This window comes from Ictidomys tridecemlineatus, chromosome 9 (assembly GCF_052094955.1).
Source record: "Ictidomys tridecemlineatus isolate mIctTri1 chromosome 9, mIctTri1.hap1, whole genome shotgun sequence".
Taxonomy (NCBI): Eukaryota; Metazoa; Chordata; class Mammalia; order Rodentia; family Sciuridae; genus Ictidomys; species Ictidomys tridecemlineatus.
In genome coordinates this window covers 113,618,733-113,636,827 of record NC_135485.1, presented here as the reverse complement: position 1 = coordinate 113,636,827, position 18,095 = coordinate 113,618,733, and the positions used below count along the sequence as shown (strand labels likewise).

Genomic DNA, 18,095 nt, shown 5'->3' with positions numbered 1-18,095 from the left:
CACTGGCTGTGGGAAGAAGATGGAATCCATTTTTCTAGCCCTCTTAAGATGTCATGTCATAAATGTTTCCAGTCAAGACTATTCCAAGTCCTTCCAGTTTAAACAGAACATCCTTCCAGAAATCCTTTCATGCCACTAGAGGTAGTGCAGGGATAGATTTAATTAATAGTGAAGATGCCCAAGTACAGCTTCCTAAGAGGTGCCCAAAATTGCCACTCAAATCCAGGGACTTTTAACCCAAATATGTGTAGATTAATTTTGCCTTATTCTTATAGTGCTAAAGAAGGAAAAAAGTTTATTTTGGGGGTAGCTGGTTTTGATTATACCTTTAAAGTATTTGATCCTTCCACTGCATCCAGGGTAGAGGACACTCTGCCCTCTAGGGGCGAGACCACTCTACCCTGGGTGCCAAAAGAGATCTGCATGCTGCTACATCCCTGGTCTGGGGGACTCCTCTGTCCAGGGGCGGGAACCCTCCACCCTAGTTGCTGGGGGATCTAAATAAGCTGCTGGAGCTAGACTCCCTGGGAATCCTTCACCAGGGGCGCGAACCCTCCACCCTGGGGACCAGAAGGAGCTCCTCACCAGGCTGCCTCAGCCAGGATCTAGGATGCATTCCCCTGTCAAGGAGGGAGACCTCTCCAGCCTGGGTGCCAGGGCGAGCTCCGCACGCCACGCCACTGCAGGTAGGGTTGAGGGCACTTTCCCCTCCAGGGGCAGTCACCCCCACCGTGGGTGTTGGGGTGAGCTCTGCATCTAGCTGCAGCCTGTGTCCAGTGGACTCCAGCCTGCAGGAGGAAGGCCACCCAACCCAGCTTGCCTGGGTTCCCTCCTGAAGCCGCTGCAGCCAAGGTCGAGGGGACTCCTCACTCCAGAGGCGAGAACCCTCCACCCTGGGTGGTGGGGGAGCCCTGCAGGCCACTGCAGCCAGGGTTCAGGGCACTCCCCTCCCCAGGGTGGAAACCACTTCACCCTGAGTTCCAAGGGGAGCTCTGCACGCCTTTGTACCCAGGCTTGAGCAGATTCTTCCCTCCATGGGCGAAACATCTTGATGCTGGCTGCTGGGGGAGCTCAGCAGCCTGTGGCACACAGGCTGTGGAACAGCAGGATGTGGGCAGCCCTGCATACTGCTGCAGCCAGACTCCAGGGGACGCCCTTCTCCATGTTCAGGACTCCTGCACCCTGGGTTCCAGGTGGAGCTCAGCAAGATGCTCAAGCCAGGGTCCAGGGCACTCCCTTCTCCAGAGGCCAGATCCCTTTCGCCTGGGTCCCAGTGGGAGGTCCACAAGCTGCAGAAGGCAGGGTCCAGGGAACTCCTCCTCCAGGGGCGGGCCCCCTCCACCAGGGGTGTAGAAAGCAGCTCCACAATCTGCAGCAGCCAGGGTCCAGGGGACTTTCACCTCCAGGTGAGATAACCCTCCAAGCTGGGTGCCAGGGAGAGGTCTGAATGCACCCAGGCTCCAGGGGACTCTGTCTTCCAGAGGCGAGACCCCTCCATCCTGGGTGCCTGAGGGAGCTTCTTAGGCCAGCCCAGCCAGGGTGGAGTGCACTCCCCACTTCAGGAGAGAGAAAGCTTCACCCTGGGCGCCAGGGGAACTCTGCATGCTGCAGCCGGGGCCCATGACCCTTCCCCTCCAGTGGCGAGACCACTTCACCCTGAATTCCCAGGGAGGGCTGCAGGCTGCTGCACCCAGGGTCCAGGGCACTCTCCTCTCCAGTGGCGAGATTCCCCTCTACACGGGGAGCCAGGGGGAGCTCAGCAGGCTGCCACAGCCCGGATTGAAGGGACTTCCCCTTCCAGGGTAGGTAAAGGTTCACTCTAGTTGCCCAGGTGCCCTCTGCATGCTGCAGCAGCCAGACTCAAGGAGCCTCCCTTCTCCAGGGCCCTCCGCGCCAGGATCCCTCCACACTGGGTGCTGGGGGAGCTCAGCAGGCTGTGGCACACAGGCTTGGGGACACTCCTCTATCAAGGGGCAAGATCCCTTCACCCTGGGTTTCAGGGGGAGGGCAAAACTCTCTGTGCTGCAGCCAGGGTTTAGGCCAGTCCCCGCTCCAGTGTGGACTACCATCCACCCAGGGTGCCTGGAGGAGATCTGCAAGCTGCTGCAGCCAGGGTCTATGGGACTCCTCTGTCCTAGGGCCGGAGCCCTCCACCCTAGGTTCAGGGGGGGCTCTGTGTATGCTGCTGCAGCTAGACTCCATGGGAATCCTTCTCCAAGGGAGGAACCCCTCCACCTTGGGGACCAGAAGGAGCTCTGCACCATGCTCCTGCTACCAGGATCTAGAGCATTCCCCTGTCCAGGGAGGAGGCCTCTCCAGCCTTGGGTGCCAGGGGGAGCTCCGCACTGCAGTGGCATGCAGGGTTGAGGGCACTTTCCTTTCCAGGGGGAGACACCGAAACCCTGGGTGTGTGGGGGGGAGCCCCGCATCCAGCTGCAGCCAGGGTCCAGTGGAGTCCACCCTCCAGGAGAGAGACTCCTCCACCCCGGGGGGCCTGGGGTCTCTCCAGAAACCACTGCAGCCAGGTTCCAGGGGACTTCGCACTCCAGGAGCCAGAACACTTCACCCTGGCTGGTGGGGGAGCCATGCACGCCACTGTAGCCAGGGTCCAGGGCACTCCCTGCCCCAGGGGCGAGACCCCTTCACCCTGAGTGCCAGGGGGAGCTCTGCACGCCGCCTTTGTACACAGGCTTGAGCAGATTCTTCCCTCCATGGGCGAAACAACTTGACCCTGGGTGCGGTGGAGGGAGGGGCTCAGCGGGCTGTGTGGCACACAGGCTGTGGGGACCTCTGCATGCTGCTGCAGCCAGGCTCCAGAGGACGCCCTTTTCCAGGGCCTGGACTCCTCCACCATGGCTTCCAGGTGGAACTTGGTAAGATGCTGAAGCCAGGGTCCAGGGCACTGCCTTCTCCAGGGGACAAATCCCTACCACCTGGGTCCCAGTAGGAGGTCCATGGGCTGCAGAAGCCTGGGTCCAGGGAACTCCTCCTCCAGGGCCCAGCCCTCTCCACCCTGGCTGTAGGGTGAAGCTACATAAGCTGCCCCACCCAGGTTCCAGGGGACTCCCCCCTCCAACCTGGGTGCCAGGAAGAGCTCCGCATGCCACTGCACCCCGGCTCCAGGGGCCTTCCTCTGCCAGGGGCCAGACCCCTCCACTGTTATCTCAATTAACACCCCGGAGGTTGTTTCCAACTATTACATTTACTTCTATACTACATGTTAGGTAAGTAGCAAGATGAAGAAGATGTGTCTTTAGTCTTGAATATGACGTGATGCTCATTTCTCTCTCGAGCATGTTTATGGTTATTAAAACTACAAACCAAGCTGTATATAAGCTATTGAATTACATATACCCTCCATGCACTCTGGTAAAATAAGTGTTCACTGATGGCATTGTTGTCAAGATTTTTCCCGGCCAATTTTTTTTTTTTTTTTATTGGTTGTTCAAAACATTACAAAGCTCATGACATATCATCTTTCAAACATTTGACTCAAGTGGGTTATCAACTCCCATTTTTACCCCAAATACAAATTGCAGAATCACATCGGTTACACATTCACATTTTTACATAATGGCATATTAATGACTGTTGTATTCTGCTACCTTTCCTATCCCCTACTATCCCTCCTCCCCTCCCCTCCCATCTTCCCTCTCTACCTCATCTGCTGTTGTTCAATTCTCTCCCTTGTTTCCCCCCCCTTTCCCCTCACAACCTCTTATATGTAATTTTGTGTAACATTGAGGGTCTCCTACCATTTCCATATGATTTCCCTTCTCTCTCCCTTTCTCTCCCCCCACTCGTCTCTGTTTAATGTTAATCTTTTTCTCATGCTCTTCCTCCCTGTTCTGTTCTTAGTTGCTCTCTTTATATCAAAGAAGACATTTGGCATTTGCGTTTTAAGGATTTGCTAGCTTCGATTAGCATAATCTGCTCTAATGCCATCCATTTCCCTGCAAATTCCATGATTTTGTCATTTTTTAGTGCTGTGTAATACTCCACAGTGTATAAATACCACATTTTTTTTTTATCCATACATCTATTGAAGGGCATCTGGGTTGGTTCCACAGTCTAGCTATTGTGAATTGTGCTGCTATGATCATTGATGTGGCAGTATCCCTATAGTGTGCTCTTTTAAGATCCTCAGGGAATAGTCCCAGAAGGGCGATAGCTGGGTCAAATGGTGGATCCATTCCCAGCTTTCTCAGGAATCTCCATACTGCTTTCCAAATTGGCCTCACCAATTTGCAGTCCCACCAGCAATGTACAAATGTACCCTTTTCCCCACATCCTCGACAGCACTTATTGTTGTTTGACTTCATAGTGGCTGCCAATCTTACTGAAGTAAGATGGTATCTTAGGGTGGTTTTGATTTGCATTTCTCTGACTGCTAGAGATGGTGAGCATTTTTTCATGTACTTGTTGATTGATTGTATGTCTTCCTCTGAGAAGTGTCTGTTCAGGTCCTTGGCCCATTTGTTGATTGGGTTATTTCTTTTCTTATTGTTTAATTTTTTGAATTCTTTGTATATTCTGGATATTAGGGCTCTATCTGAAGTGTGAGGGGTAAAAATTTGTTCCCAGGATGTAGGCTCTCTATTTACCTCTCATTGTTTCTCTTGCTGAGAAAAAAACTTTTTAGTTTGAGTAAGTCCCATTTGTTTATTCTTGTTATTAACTCTTGGGCTATGGGTGTCCTATTAAGGAATTTGGAGCCCGACCCCACAATATGTAGATCGGAGCCAACTTTTTCTTCTATGAGGCGCAGAGTCTCTGATTTGTTATCAAGCTCTTTGATCCATTTTGACTTAACTTTTGTGCATGGCGAGAGAAAGAGGTTCAGCTTCATTTTGTTGCATATGAATTTCCAGTTTTCCCAGCACCATTTTTTGAAGATGCTATCCTTCCTCCATTGCATGCTTTTAGCCCCTTTATCAAATATAAGAAAGTTGTAATTTTGTGGATTGGTCTCTGTGTCCTCTATTCTGTACCATTGGTCCACCTGCCTGTTTTGGTACCAGTACCATGCTGTTTTTGTTACTATTGCTCTGTAGTACAGTTTGAAATCTGGTATCACTATACCGCCTATTTCACACTTCCTGCTTAGAATTGCTTTTGCTATTCTGGGTCTTTTGTTTTTTCATATGAATTTCATGATTGCTTTATCTATTTCTACAAGAAATGCCGTTGGGATTCTGATTGGCATCACATTAAACCTGTAGAGAACTTTGGGTAATATCGCCATTTTGATGATGTTAGTTCTGCCTATCCATGAACAGGGTACATTTTTCCATCTTCTAAGATCTTCTTCTATCTCTCTCTTTAGGGTTCTGTAGTTTTCACTGTATAAATCTTTCACTTCTTTTGTTAGGTTGATTCCCAAGTATCTTATTTTCTTTGAGGATATGATGAATGGAGTGTTTTTCCTCATTTCCATTTCAGAAGTTTTGTTGCTGATATACACAGAGTTGCTGTGTGTCATACACAAACATGAAAGAAATTATAAACTAGTTGATATTTTTGCCTTCTCTATTCTCTATATCTATATGTCTCTATGTAGAGATAAAATACAGAGAGGTAATATCTCTACTGTGTATAGGGATGTATTGAGAGGGATAAAAATATCAATATACACATATGTTCTCTCCTTCTCCTCTCTAATCAGAGAAAGAAAGATGATAACTTTGGTGTTCATTTATGTAATAAAAATACTTATTTGGGCTGGGGATGTGGCTCAAACAGTAGCGCGTTCGCCTGGCATGTGCAGGACGCTGGGTTTGATCCTCAGCATCACATAAAAATAAAATAAAGATGTTGTGTCCACTCAAAACTAAAAAATAAATATTAAAAAATTATCTCTTTCAAAAAAATATTATTTGATGTCTGTATATGGATTCCTTTGTGCATTAGACTCAGGTTTCACTTCAGATACTGCATCAGAATTTCTCTCTCTCTCTCTCTCTCTCTCTCTCTCTCTCTTTCTCTCTCTCTCTCTCTCACACACACACACACACACACACACACACACACACAATATCTGTTTTTGACAACATACTACAGGATAACAACCACTGATAGATCTTAAGCATTCCATTTTACACATCAGGTTTGTCAGAAAGAATTAATCATGGAATCGAAACCCCTAAACTTCTGATGAGTGTTCTTACAACTCTTCCCAAACCCTCAGGTGATATGACACAGAACATTAGCTCATTGTAGTGTATAGAATACTTTAGGAAACTTAATTAGCCCCTTTCAATCAGAACTATGTAGTGGTTTGTTTAGAGGGTCTTAGGTTATGAGGATACCTTTCATTCCCCTGGGTATTTTGAAAATGTTTTATTAGTGTATTATAGTTATACATAATTTTGGGGTTGATGCAGACATGATTGTGCAAGCATGGAATTAAATTTGCTACAGTTCAGTCCCTAGTAGTCCCCTTTTCCTCCCACTATGGGATCTTAAAATCCTGATCCCTGTTTCTTCACTAATCATTTACAGAAAACAATGAATAATGTGGAGATGTCTGGGTATGTGAATGTGCTGTTGAGGAGTTTCTTGTGATAGTAGAATTTTGGCCAATTTTGTTGCCTGTATCCCTCCATCTCAGCCACTTAGAAGTTGTTCATTATTACACATAGAGGAGATGGATGTTACATGGAAAAGTGCTTTTGCAGTAAATGTAAAAAAAAAAAAACTATATGATAACTTTATGTGGTTACATGGAAGGAAACAACAATGATAGTTGGATAGTGGGTGACTTTTTTTATTCTGATATTAGTTTATCAGAATGTTGTAGTGTTATTGACAAATAAATAATTTCAAATACAAGGTGACCTAGGAAGCTGGACTAACTCTTTCTTTTCCTTCTAAGGGTTGAAACCAGATGTGGGGGCTTTCTTCACGTTGATGATTATTGTTTTGCTGGTGGCTTATGCCACCGGTACCATGGCAATGATCCTGGGAGCAGGAGAGAAGGCGATGGAAATAAAGACATTTCTTGTGACTGTCTATTTTGTGTTTATGATGGTGAGTGTGAACTGTACTGCTTTGAGAGGGAATCTCTTCCCTAATTCTTTCCTGCTTCTTCACTTGTCCTTAAAATTGCTTTTAGGATCCTGTGTGGGACTCCAATGTTTTCAGAGGCCACACAGTGGCTATTAGAGAATGTACCATTTTCCTCCTGGTCCTTATGCAATCTTTTTTGCTAGAGTCCTAATTTTGTTATTCTAACTTTTAACCAATCCTCACTAATGAGCTTTTAAAAATACTTCTGGGTGATGTATCATGAAACCTTGATAAATTGGAAACTCAAATCCCGGAAGAATTATGATTAGCCAATTCCCTCATAAAAAACAGATTCTGTGCCTGACCTTCATGCTGGTGTTAGAGAATTGCCAGCTCTGTAATCAGCAGAGATGGTTTGGTTTTTGGATTATGTAGGCTTCAAGGCAAAAGTGAAGATCCATGAGGAGTTTGACAGTGTGTGGCATGGGAAGTCTAACTGGAGCACTTCTTATATTTTGAAAAGAAGTATTGAAAGCCCTAGAAATTCCAAAGTCCACAGTGCTGGGTTCCCTCCCTTGTGGGATCCTGAGGTTCTCTTATATAAAAGTATTTTTACATATTTTGGGATTTTTTGATGTTTACTTAGTTCTAATCTTATATGCTTTAAATTTTGCACTCAAAATGATGAATCAGCAGATAATTGCTACCAACCTTCTCCCTGTGACATGAACTAAACAACAGTGCTCATCCTATTAATACACACGTCCATTCTGCTTCAGTAGGAGTTGTTTTTCAGTGATACATACTTAGCATAAGCTCTTGCTAACGTTTAATTTATGAATTTGGCAACTATAATGTATATCATTGAGAAAGGGATTTTGTTATAGTTCCTATGCTGTTGTACAACAAACAAAATATCTTTCAATAAATGAGTTTTTCTTTGATGTGATGCTTTGATTAATTATTATGTAAAGAATTCCAAATGGAATTTAAAAAAAACAATCATAAAACCATATTTCACTCAGAGTTGCTATTGTATACTAAGCACTTAGTTAGGTCCAATCTAAACATATGCACACACACCCCAACATTGTCATTGTTCTGCATATCCCAGTGCACCTTACACCAGTTAGGACAAGTGTTATGTGAACCTTGTAGCTGTCTCTTGTTAGTCTCTAGCAGTCCTTCCAGGCATCTCCACTATACTGCTCTCTGATAGCTTAAAATAGAGATATTGACTGTGTTCTGAATTCACCATTTTGTTGTTATTTTTTTTTTTTTAGTTTTAGGCTTAGGGGTATTTAAGCTGACATTCTGAATCCCAAATATTTCCTACAGGCATGGGTACAAAAAGCAAACCCTTGTAATGACAACTCTTATTATTGTGTAGAAGTAGAGAGGAGCATGTGATGCTCAGGATTCTTCTGGTGTATATTTTAGATGTCCAAGTTTATGAGTGGGACAGATAGTGGAGGTATAATTTGAGTAGTCAGTACCATCAGCCCTTCATGTCCATGGGTTCCACATCTAAAGATTCAACCAACCACGGTGTGGGGTGCTGGGGAGGCACGAGTGTTAAAATAAAACTTGCATCTGTACTGAAAATGTACACTTTTCCTTTTCTTGTCATTTGTCCCCAAACCATACAGTATAAATTTTTACTTGGTAGTTGACTTGTATTGTGTTTCAAAAGAAATATGGAAATGATTTTATTAAAAATACAGAATTTGCATATTTAAAGCATAAAGGATATACATAATTGTATCAAATATTATGCCATTTTCAAAATTAGAGATATAAGATTGTCAGATATTGGTATCTGTGGGTGGGAGCTGCTGGAGGCTCCTGTAACTAATCCCTGTCAGATACTAAGAGATGACCTTAGTCCTTAATCTTTATTGTATACAGTTGCAGAGCAATTTAAGGACAGATTCTTGATAATAAAAATCTCCCAAAATAAGTGGAGTATACTATATAGATTACAGGTGCATTGTTCTTACTTTAACACCATAAACTTCCTTAAGCATGCAGAGGTATATACATGCAAAGGACTAAAATCAGTATTTAGAAGTAAGTGGAAGAAATTTCAAGAAAGAGTAGGTCCTAGTAGAAATGTTTAGAAGGTTGCAAAGTTCTTATATAGGGTCTTGTCTAGAGTCCTCATGACACTTGGTTTTGCTTTTTTTAGGTCATCTTGGGTATGACTCTGAATTTTGGCACCACAACACCTTGGCTCTCATGGATTGAGTACTTGAGTATTCCTCATTATGGCTATATGGTAAGATGTCCACGTCTGCCATTGTGACAGAGCTTCCAAAGTGGGAACAATCAAAATAAATCCTAATCATCTAATTTCCATGAGCATGAACTGTGAACCTCTTTCATCAAGGAATTGTCTTTTATGGAGGTATCTGGATTTTCCCAATCACATTATTGTTTGAGGAAGAAGAAATCTGGGGGAAAATCTAGTTAATAGAAAAGGTTAACTACTTAATGAAAAACATATTTTGTGTTAGTTCAATAAGGGAATCAATAAGAGGAAGGGAGACTGAAACACATTGTTTATACTGAAAGTGAAATTAAAAGAGAATCAGAAGACCATCTAATACCCAGAACCATACTGGCCAGTTAATCAACTCCAGAGGAAGCTGTGTCTTAATACAGTATAGCCAAATTTCTAACTCCCATAATTTCAACTTGTTTTGATGAAAACAAACAAGAAAACATTGTTATTATAAGTTGACAATGTTCACTAAACACTATTATATCATTTTAATTATAGTTTTTATTAGGGTTGTAAAATTGAGAGGAAAAAAAAGAAGTTTGGGCTATCTAGCCATAGGTATCCCTTTTTTGCCAATGAAAACCAAGTCCCAAACTTACGCCTCTTGGTTACCAGGGAAAATACGTCAGCTGCTGTGCTGTGACAAAGGCTATGAATGTAAGACTTGGTTTATTTTTAGAAACAATAATGAAGATTAAACTTGAGGGCCTAATTGTGATAATTCTTTGGCAACTTTTAATTTTTGCAATAATAGGGATTTAACCTAGGGACCTGTGCATGCTGAGCAAGCACTCTGTCATTGAGCTATTTTCTCAGCCCCTTTTATTTTTTGAGACAGGGTCTCCTTACCTTGAGTTGCCCAGGCTGACCTTGAACTTGCTATCCTCCTGCATTAGTCTCCCCACCTGGAGGGATTACAGTGTGCAGTTCTGTACCTGGAATCTGGAAACTTCTTGAAATGTAAAACTATTTATCTTGCCTTTCCTCTGCCCCTTATGACATAGGCTTTGCAACATAATGAATTTTTGGGACAAAACTTCTGTCCAGGACTCAGTACAACCGAAAGCAGTGGCTGTAGTAGCTATGTGATGTAAGTTTCCATTCCATGTCATATGAGATTTCTTACCACTGTGATGAGATATAGAAAGTCCCCTGGGTTTAGAGCCGAAGCTCAATGAATCTTTCTGAACGTAAGTCTTCTCACTCACAAAGTGAGACCTTGTACACTAGTGCATGTGAACATGCTGTACTTGTATTCCACTACAGTCTCAATGTTGTAATAAATGTGGAGAAATGTTTGTTTTCTCCCTATGGAAAATTTATTTTGATGTTTTGATTGTGAGTTTGAGTTCTTATTTTTCAGAATATTTGAATTTGAAATGGGTGCTTCAATAGTTTATCAAGTGTTCATAGTCTCTGAACTGAACAGATTATATGTTGTCTGTGAGCCCAGCCCATGGACAGTAGTAAGAATTAATGAAGCAGTAATGGCATCAAGGGAGAGAACAGTGGCCCCAAGTCCAGGCTCCTCCCTTTGCTCACACATGTGGGAGACATCACGAAATCAAAGACAACTCAGTTGTGTGTGTGTGTGTAGAAACTGACTTGGAATACTTCCTCTCATAGGATGTATCCTTTAAAGGAAAAAAAGAAATATTTCAGTAAATTGAGAAGAAAGTCTTATTTTCATACATTGTCATTAAAACAAATGCAGATTTTAATAAAATTTAAGGATCTTACTTTAAAATTTTGATGATGCCTACCTGTTCAATGATAGTTGTTTGTTAATGGCTTGACTTTGATGCTTAAGTTAATAAGAAAAAGAGAATGCTGGAATACTAATACTCTCCTGTATTTCTCAAATAGCATAGAAATAATTCTATACCAACCAGAAAATCTGTGAAGAGGTGTTTTCTTTACTTGCCTGCTCTCTTGTATTTGATCAGGGTGTGGCACAAAATCAGTGCCAAGCTGCTGATAGAACAAAGTGGATGGGAACAATGGGACCAGATTAGGAGGAGCCACCACAGGCTTCAGGATCACATGGGCTCATCCTCACAAGAGGAAAGACAGAGCTCCTCTTACAGCAAAGAGAAGCCATAGATATTTTTGTAACTGCTAAATTCTAAGAGATGGAACAATAGGCACAAGAATGGCAGCAGGCAATTATTGTGGCTGCAGCAGGTGTTTTTAGTGTCAGGTGCTTTTCTACCTGTGGCAGAAATGCTGCATCCTGCTCTGCTCCAGCTGGAGTTCAGTTCTGATTCCTGGGCCTGCAGGTGACATCCTGGATATCTGTGATGCTCTCCATAGTCTTGATGCAACAGCTGACAAACATGACTTGCTGGAAAGTCTTGCTCCCATTTGTTCCTAGTTTTATAATTCTTAGCCTGTGTAGTTTACTGTCTTGAGGGTGAGCAGAACTGTGGGGAGCTTTGATCATCTTAGCAAGGGCCATAGGTGTCATCAGTTAAAGCTGAGGGTGACCCATAGAAGTTAGCTCTAATGGGGAAACTCTCAGTGAAAATTTACCCTATAGAATATATCCTTTGAAGAGAGCAGCATTATAAATTTGTAAATGAAAGAATCAAAAGGCTAGAAACTTGCTCCACAGCATGTGTCTGTAGGCTTGGCCAAGTTTGTTAAGCCCTCTCCCTTCCTCTTTCAAATGTATATATCTATATTCCTTTGGATTGTTTTAAGATAACTAAACTATTAGATCCAAGTTGCTTAGCACAGTATCTAGCAAAATTGTAAGCACTCAGTGACTTTTAGCTATTATATAAGAAAGACTAACTCCTAATGATTTGGATAACCTATCGGTTTCTTTAGCAAAAGAAGAGTGAATAAATTTGACAGATACTAGAAATTTAGATATATACTTTTTAATTGAATTTCAGATGTACTGGTGAAGAATTCTTGACACTCCAAGACATCGATCTCTCACCTTGGGGCTTGTGGAACAAACTCCTGAGTTTGACTTGTCTGATTTTTATTTTCCTCATAATTACCTACCTAAAACTGGTATTTCTCAAAAAATATTCTTAAATTCCCCTTTAATTTATTATGAATTACCATTATATTCAAAAGGAGCACCAGGATTTATTTTAAATATCTGATGAAGACTTTCTGTAGTTTTTGATCAGCTGCCATCACAATGTTGTATAGCAACAATTTTCCATAGAAACATTCAGAAAAACCACAGCAAACTGTCTTATACAAGAGAGAACCCAAGCTAAAAGCTAATGATATGCATTACATATTAGCTCATCTCTACAGACAGTAACCAAGAAGAAGAAAATATAGGCTACTTTATTGATATCAAAAAGGAAAATTGAATTCTAGAAATGCTCGTCAAGCTACTAATATCTCTAGTATCAGTATTCTCATCTTCAAATTTAATAAGCCAGTTGATAGTCCTCCAGTTTTAATAGGCTATGAATCTCTGATCTGCCATTGTTAAATAAGTAATACATATATGAATGCATCGTAGAAAGTATTAAATCTAAAATATATTAGAAAAACCAGGATTATTTCTAGAATAAGAAAAGTCACAATGACTGAAAAGCATGTCTTTGATAAGCTTATTGAGGTTGATGGAATTTACTTATACTTACCTAGTGGACTTGTTAGAGCTTAGGTGTCTTGACTAGGCGCTTTGGGCTACAGGTGGGTAAAGGGCTAGGGGTCTGCAGATGTGGCTCTTGTGTCATTTCTAGGACATTCTGCTCTGAAGTCACTTCACTTCCTGGCATGGTTCAGTGGTATAAAACCTGGTTGCACCCAAAGCTCCTGCAGAGTCTTGTTATGCTACACACCCGGCCCTGCCTGGCACACCATAGTAGCACCTGAAGAGACATCTCCTTGAAGAACTCACCAGAGCTGGATTTTGCCATTTCCAATATCCTTTCAGTTTTGAACATATTACACTTGTGGTTTAATAACTTCTGTATCTCTGCATGCACAAGGTCCCCCCCCCAACTTGTACACATTTATTTCCACAAGAGCTGCCTTTACCAGGAATGAAGTATCTACCAGTGCTGTGCAAGTGTTTTTATAAGGAATATACAACCAGGCTTCACTGAGGATTTCATATGTTCCCACGTTTTCAGTCCACAGACAGAAACTTATGTGTCTGTGTTTATTCACAAAATATGCCAACCAAAGCAACCAAAATCATTAATGCCTACTTTTTCAGTTCATAAAAATGTAAATCTAACCTTTTATATAGGTCCTCCCTTTTTATTGTGATATTATGTTTTATATGTTTTATTGTACTAATAAACACATGGTATAAATTCATTACAGGAATATTTGAAAGTGTGAATTTATTTTCCTTAGGTGAAGAACAAAATGTTACTTCTTTAAAGACTATATGGCAACTTTCTGGCAAGATGATTACATGGGGTAACTGAATGATTTTTCCTGACCTATGTGTGGACTACTATCTTGGGCATTAGATCCTTATGGAGGTATTACCTTTACAGAAATGTTTTTGTATTGTCTGTGGCTACTTTGGCCCTTTGATGGCAAAATATTTTCATAAAGACCATTATAACCTACAGAACCTAAAATGTTTACAATCTTTTTGTTTATATAAGCTTGCAGACCTCTACATTAAACTAATAGAGTTTGTTCTCAAGAGTTGGAATACTTAGGTCCATGAATCAAGCAATATTGCCCTCTCACAATATTATTTCCATGAACTAATTTTTACAATTATGCTTTGTATCTCTGAAGCTTTAGGTCCTGCTGGATTAGAGGTCCTGAATCCTAAAGAGTCAGGGATAAAGGAATTCCTAACACTGGAAATAAAAGAAACATTCTATGGAATTTAACAATGTCCCTTAGTCACTTTTGAGTTTTTCACACTACTAGAATAGCAGCAAAGAATGGAGTTATACTTTTGTTCATCCCTGTCACCTGGAAGTCTCTGGTTGTTACTACATAATGGGCAGAGAATTCATAGAGGAACTTGGAGTTTCCATGCTCCACATGCTGGTAGGGGCATGAGAGCCAAGACACTCAGCCCTTAGGTTTGAAGATGTGGATCACTGTGTCAGGCAAACAGCTTAGTAGAGCTGAAGTACTGACAAAGAGTGAGAACCTTCTGGAAAGGCTGGTATAGGAGAGAAGTAAAGAGTTATGACCAGAGCCTGTAACTAGCAGCGGCAACGGAAACCAGCTGTGTTCCATGAACCCTCTGTATTGTTTTCTACTCTCTCAAATAGTACAGGAAGGACTTAAGATGATCATGTGTGGGTCTGCATGGTGCAAGAGGTAGACTGAAGTGGGTGCTGTCACATCTCCTCTGTGCTCCTGCACTTTGGGTTGCGGCTGTGGTGGGCAGTTCCATGTGGGCTGAGCTCATGCTGACAGCATTCTTCCTCAAGCCTGTGCCACACCTCTTCCCACATTTCTGCTCTTAGGCCTTCTCTGAATCTGAAAGAATTTCAGCTCTTGTGTAAGTAGAGCTGGAATTGCAGGCATTAATACTCCATGAGCACCTTTAACCAGCAGGGATCAGCCCAAGAAGAAATGCCCCAACCTCCTGTTTTGCAGACAAAATTATGGGAGGCATTCCTTCCTGCTCAGAGAGAAGGAATCCAGTCCCTTTTGCCTACAGAGAAAACTTCAGCAGTGTACCTCTGTATCAGCACTCTTCTTTTCCTGCCTTACTATGTTTCCTACTCCAGTGACCCAATATTTCCTCCTAAATAAACTACATGAACCAAGTCTTTGTCTTAGCTCTTCTTTCTGGGGAATGCAAACCAAAGTACTCTCCCAGTAAGGCAGAAACAAGTATTTCTTCTGTGACTACTGTTCGCTCATACAATGCTGTCCTTTTTTACAGAGGAAATATTCTACAGATAATCTGATGAATCCACACAAATTCAGAGCTAGTAAATAGGTTCAACAAATGTGCTGGATGTTATTAAGTTATTAAAGAATGAATGACTTTCCTATGTAATAAAAATATAAAACTGGAAATACAGTGGAAGACAAGATTATGTTCATCATAGTAACAAACCATTAAATAGTACTGAAATCATTGTGGTATAAAATTTAAAATAAAAAAATTGAGTGCTGGGGTTATGGCTCAGTGGTAGAATGCTTGCCTCGCATGCATGAGGCACTGGGTTTGATCCTCAGCACCACATTAGATAGATGGATGATAGATAGATAGATAGATAGATAGATAGATAGATAGATAGATAGATAGATATTTTGTCCATCTACAACTGAAAAGTGTTTTTTAAAAACATAGATATTAATGAGTACATGAAATTATTAAGAAGTTTTAAGAAACAGTAAAAGAACCTAAATGAAGATCTGAATAAATGGAGACACTGTTTTTGATGTAAAGATGTCAGTTTTTCCCAATCCAATAAATCCAACATAATTCAAATTGAATTTCAGTGGAGTTTGTCTCCCAGAAGCCCATAAGCCTTTTTCTAACATGTATATAGATAAGCAAAGGTTCACAAGCATACCTTGGTTGATTTAGCAAACAAAAACAGAAATGAAGAGAAGCATTGCTTTCCTACAAATGAACATATATTGCTTTAGACCTAGTACTAAAAATTGTCATGCAGAATGAATCATAGATGTATATAAAAGTCCAAAGAATTCAAAACTTATACATACATATGTGTGAATCTGAACTATATCAATGATACTATGACCTAATAAAGAAAACTGACTTAACAGAGAATTTTGACACTGGCTCATTGTATCCCACAGAGTCACTCTTAACCTGAATTAAAAGTGAACAATAAAAACCAGAAGTTTAATTAATGAATGAGAATTTGGGGATCTTGTGGATGTCTCTTTTCAACTCCCCAAATCTAATATGGCAAAACATTAGTGAACTTTTACTATGTGGCAATGAAGGAAACATTGGCAATTTAGCAAATGGATGATAAATATTAACAATGTCCAAAACTTACATGGAATTAGTGCTAATACCATGCAAGGAACTTATACACACAGATGACTTTGATCCAATTAACAAACAGGAAGTGAACAAAAACATGCTTATTTCCCATTAGCTCAAAACAGATGATTTTAACGGTTTGAGTAGGCAGTTTTCAAAATGGCAAACTCAGGTGCTTAACAATCACATAAGGGGCTGTTCAACCCTTTTAGCAATCAGAAATACAAAATAAAATGAGTCTCACGTTGGCACCATTCCTTTAACAGATGAAGAAGCTGCAAGGCACCAGTGCTGCTGAGGGTGTGGCTAGCCCTGGAGTCCTTGTGTGTGTAATGGGATTGTGACAGGGCAGTCACTCTAGAGGGCAGCCTGAGAGTTCTGGGAAAAAGTCTTTATACACTGGGGTACCAGCACTCAATACCTATTATATGCCCACAGAGGAAGCCATGAAAAGTCAACAAGGGAATGATGTATGCACAAAGATTTTTAAATGGAGGCATTAGAGACAACTGTTCACTGCAAACTTCCTGTCAAAAATAACGCAAGTGAGAAGAAAACCAATCACATTTTTCAAAGCACAGTCATTTGTTGCTTAACAAAAGGGTACTGTCTGAGAAACACATCATTCATTGGGTGCTTTCATAATGGTATGAACATCATAGTGTGCACTTTCTCAGCCCAAGATGCTACAGCCTATCACACACCTAGGCTGTGTGGCTATCCCTAGGTTACACACTTTACAGCATGCTACTGAATATTGTAGGCATTTGTAGCACAGTGATATTTTTGTATCTAAACATATATAGACACAGAAAAGATACAGGGAAAATAGGGCATAGGGGATAAAAATGGTACATCTGTACAGGGTACTTCCCATCAATGGAGCTCACAGGGCCAGGAATTGTTCTGGGCAAGTCAATGAGTGATGAGCAGATGTGAAGGAGCCCCAGGACATCAGTGAGCACTGCTGTAGGTTTTGTAAACACAGTGCACTTAGGCTACACAGAATCTAAAAAGAAACAAATTTTTCTTCCTTCAATAATAAATTAATAGCTTATTGTAGCATTTTTACTTTATAAACTTTCAAAAATGTTGGTTACTTGACTCTTGTAAAAACATTGACTTAAAGCCCAAACTTACTGTTCAGCTCTGCAAAAAGTTTTGTTTCATTATATCACTGAACTTTGCTGTTCATTGAGATTGGGCTACTCTATCACTCTGTTTTGCTGCACATCTGCCACACAAGATGCTTTTTATATAACATAAATATCTTTTCTGACTTTTTTGAAACTTCTTTATTTTGGGAGTTCAACTGTACTTTAATATGTGTGGAAGGAACATTTGTTTCTTCTTACAATTTGTTGACCTTTTAAAATCTGTGAACAATCACTTTTGACGATTTGGGGAAAATATGTTTTTGTCATTTAATATGAATTATAAATTTCTAACTAATTTTATATATAGACATCACATGTTCTAATAATATAAAATACTATCATATTAATATACTCTGTAGTAATTAGCAAAATTAAGATCTCATGGCAGCTTTATAATATGAAGTAAAAAATATACATGTGTTTGTTATATATAATATATATATGTAAGACTTTTAAGTAAATATTTAGTTTTCATTTGACAATATCAGTACCTTTTATTGGCCTATCAAATTTGAAATCAGAAACACATTCCTTGTGTTCATTCACCAGACTTATTTGTTAAGCAAGTCCCTGTGCTAGGTACCATACCATCTTTTTTTATTTATAAGAAATTTCAACTTTAATATGTTTTTGTACATACATCTTCTTGTTTTGTCCACAGAATCTTCTGAGGTAGATAAGGTAAATTTCATTTTCTCAATGTACAAAT

At 40.9% G+C, this 18,095-nt stretch overlaps 1 pseudogene across 1 annotated transcript in view; it reads left to right on the top strand.

Moving 5' to 3' along the window:
* Window positions 1–6,878: 6,878 nt before the first annotated feature.
* The window catches only part of LOC106145280 (broad substrate specificity ATP-binding cassette transporter ABCG2-like), an 81,817-nt pseudogene continuing 70,600 nt past the window's right edge, over window positions 6,879–18,095 (top strand). The window contains exons 1-2 of the transcript XR_013426084.1: window positions 6,879–7,029; window positions 9,197–9,286. The product of XR_013426084.1 is annotated as a broad substrate specificity ATP-binding cassette transporter ABCG2-like (transcript). The remainder of the gene's footprint in view (window positions 7,030–9,196; window positions 9,287–18,095) is intronic.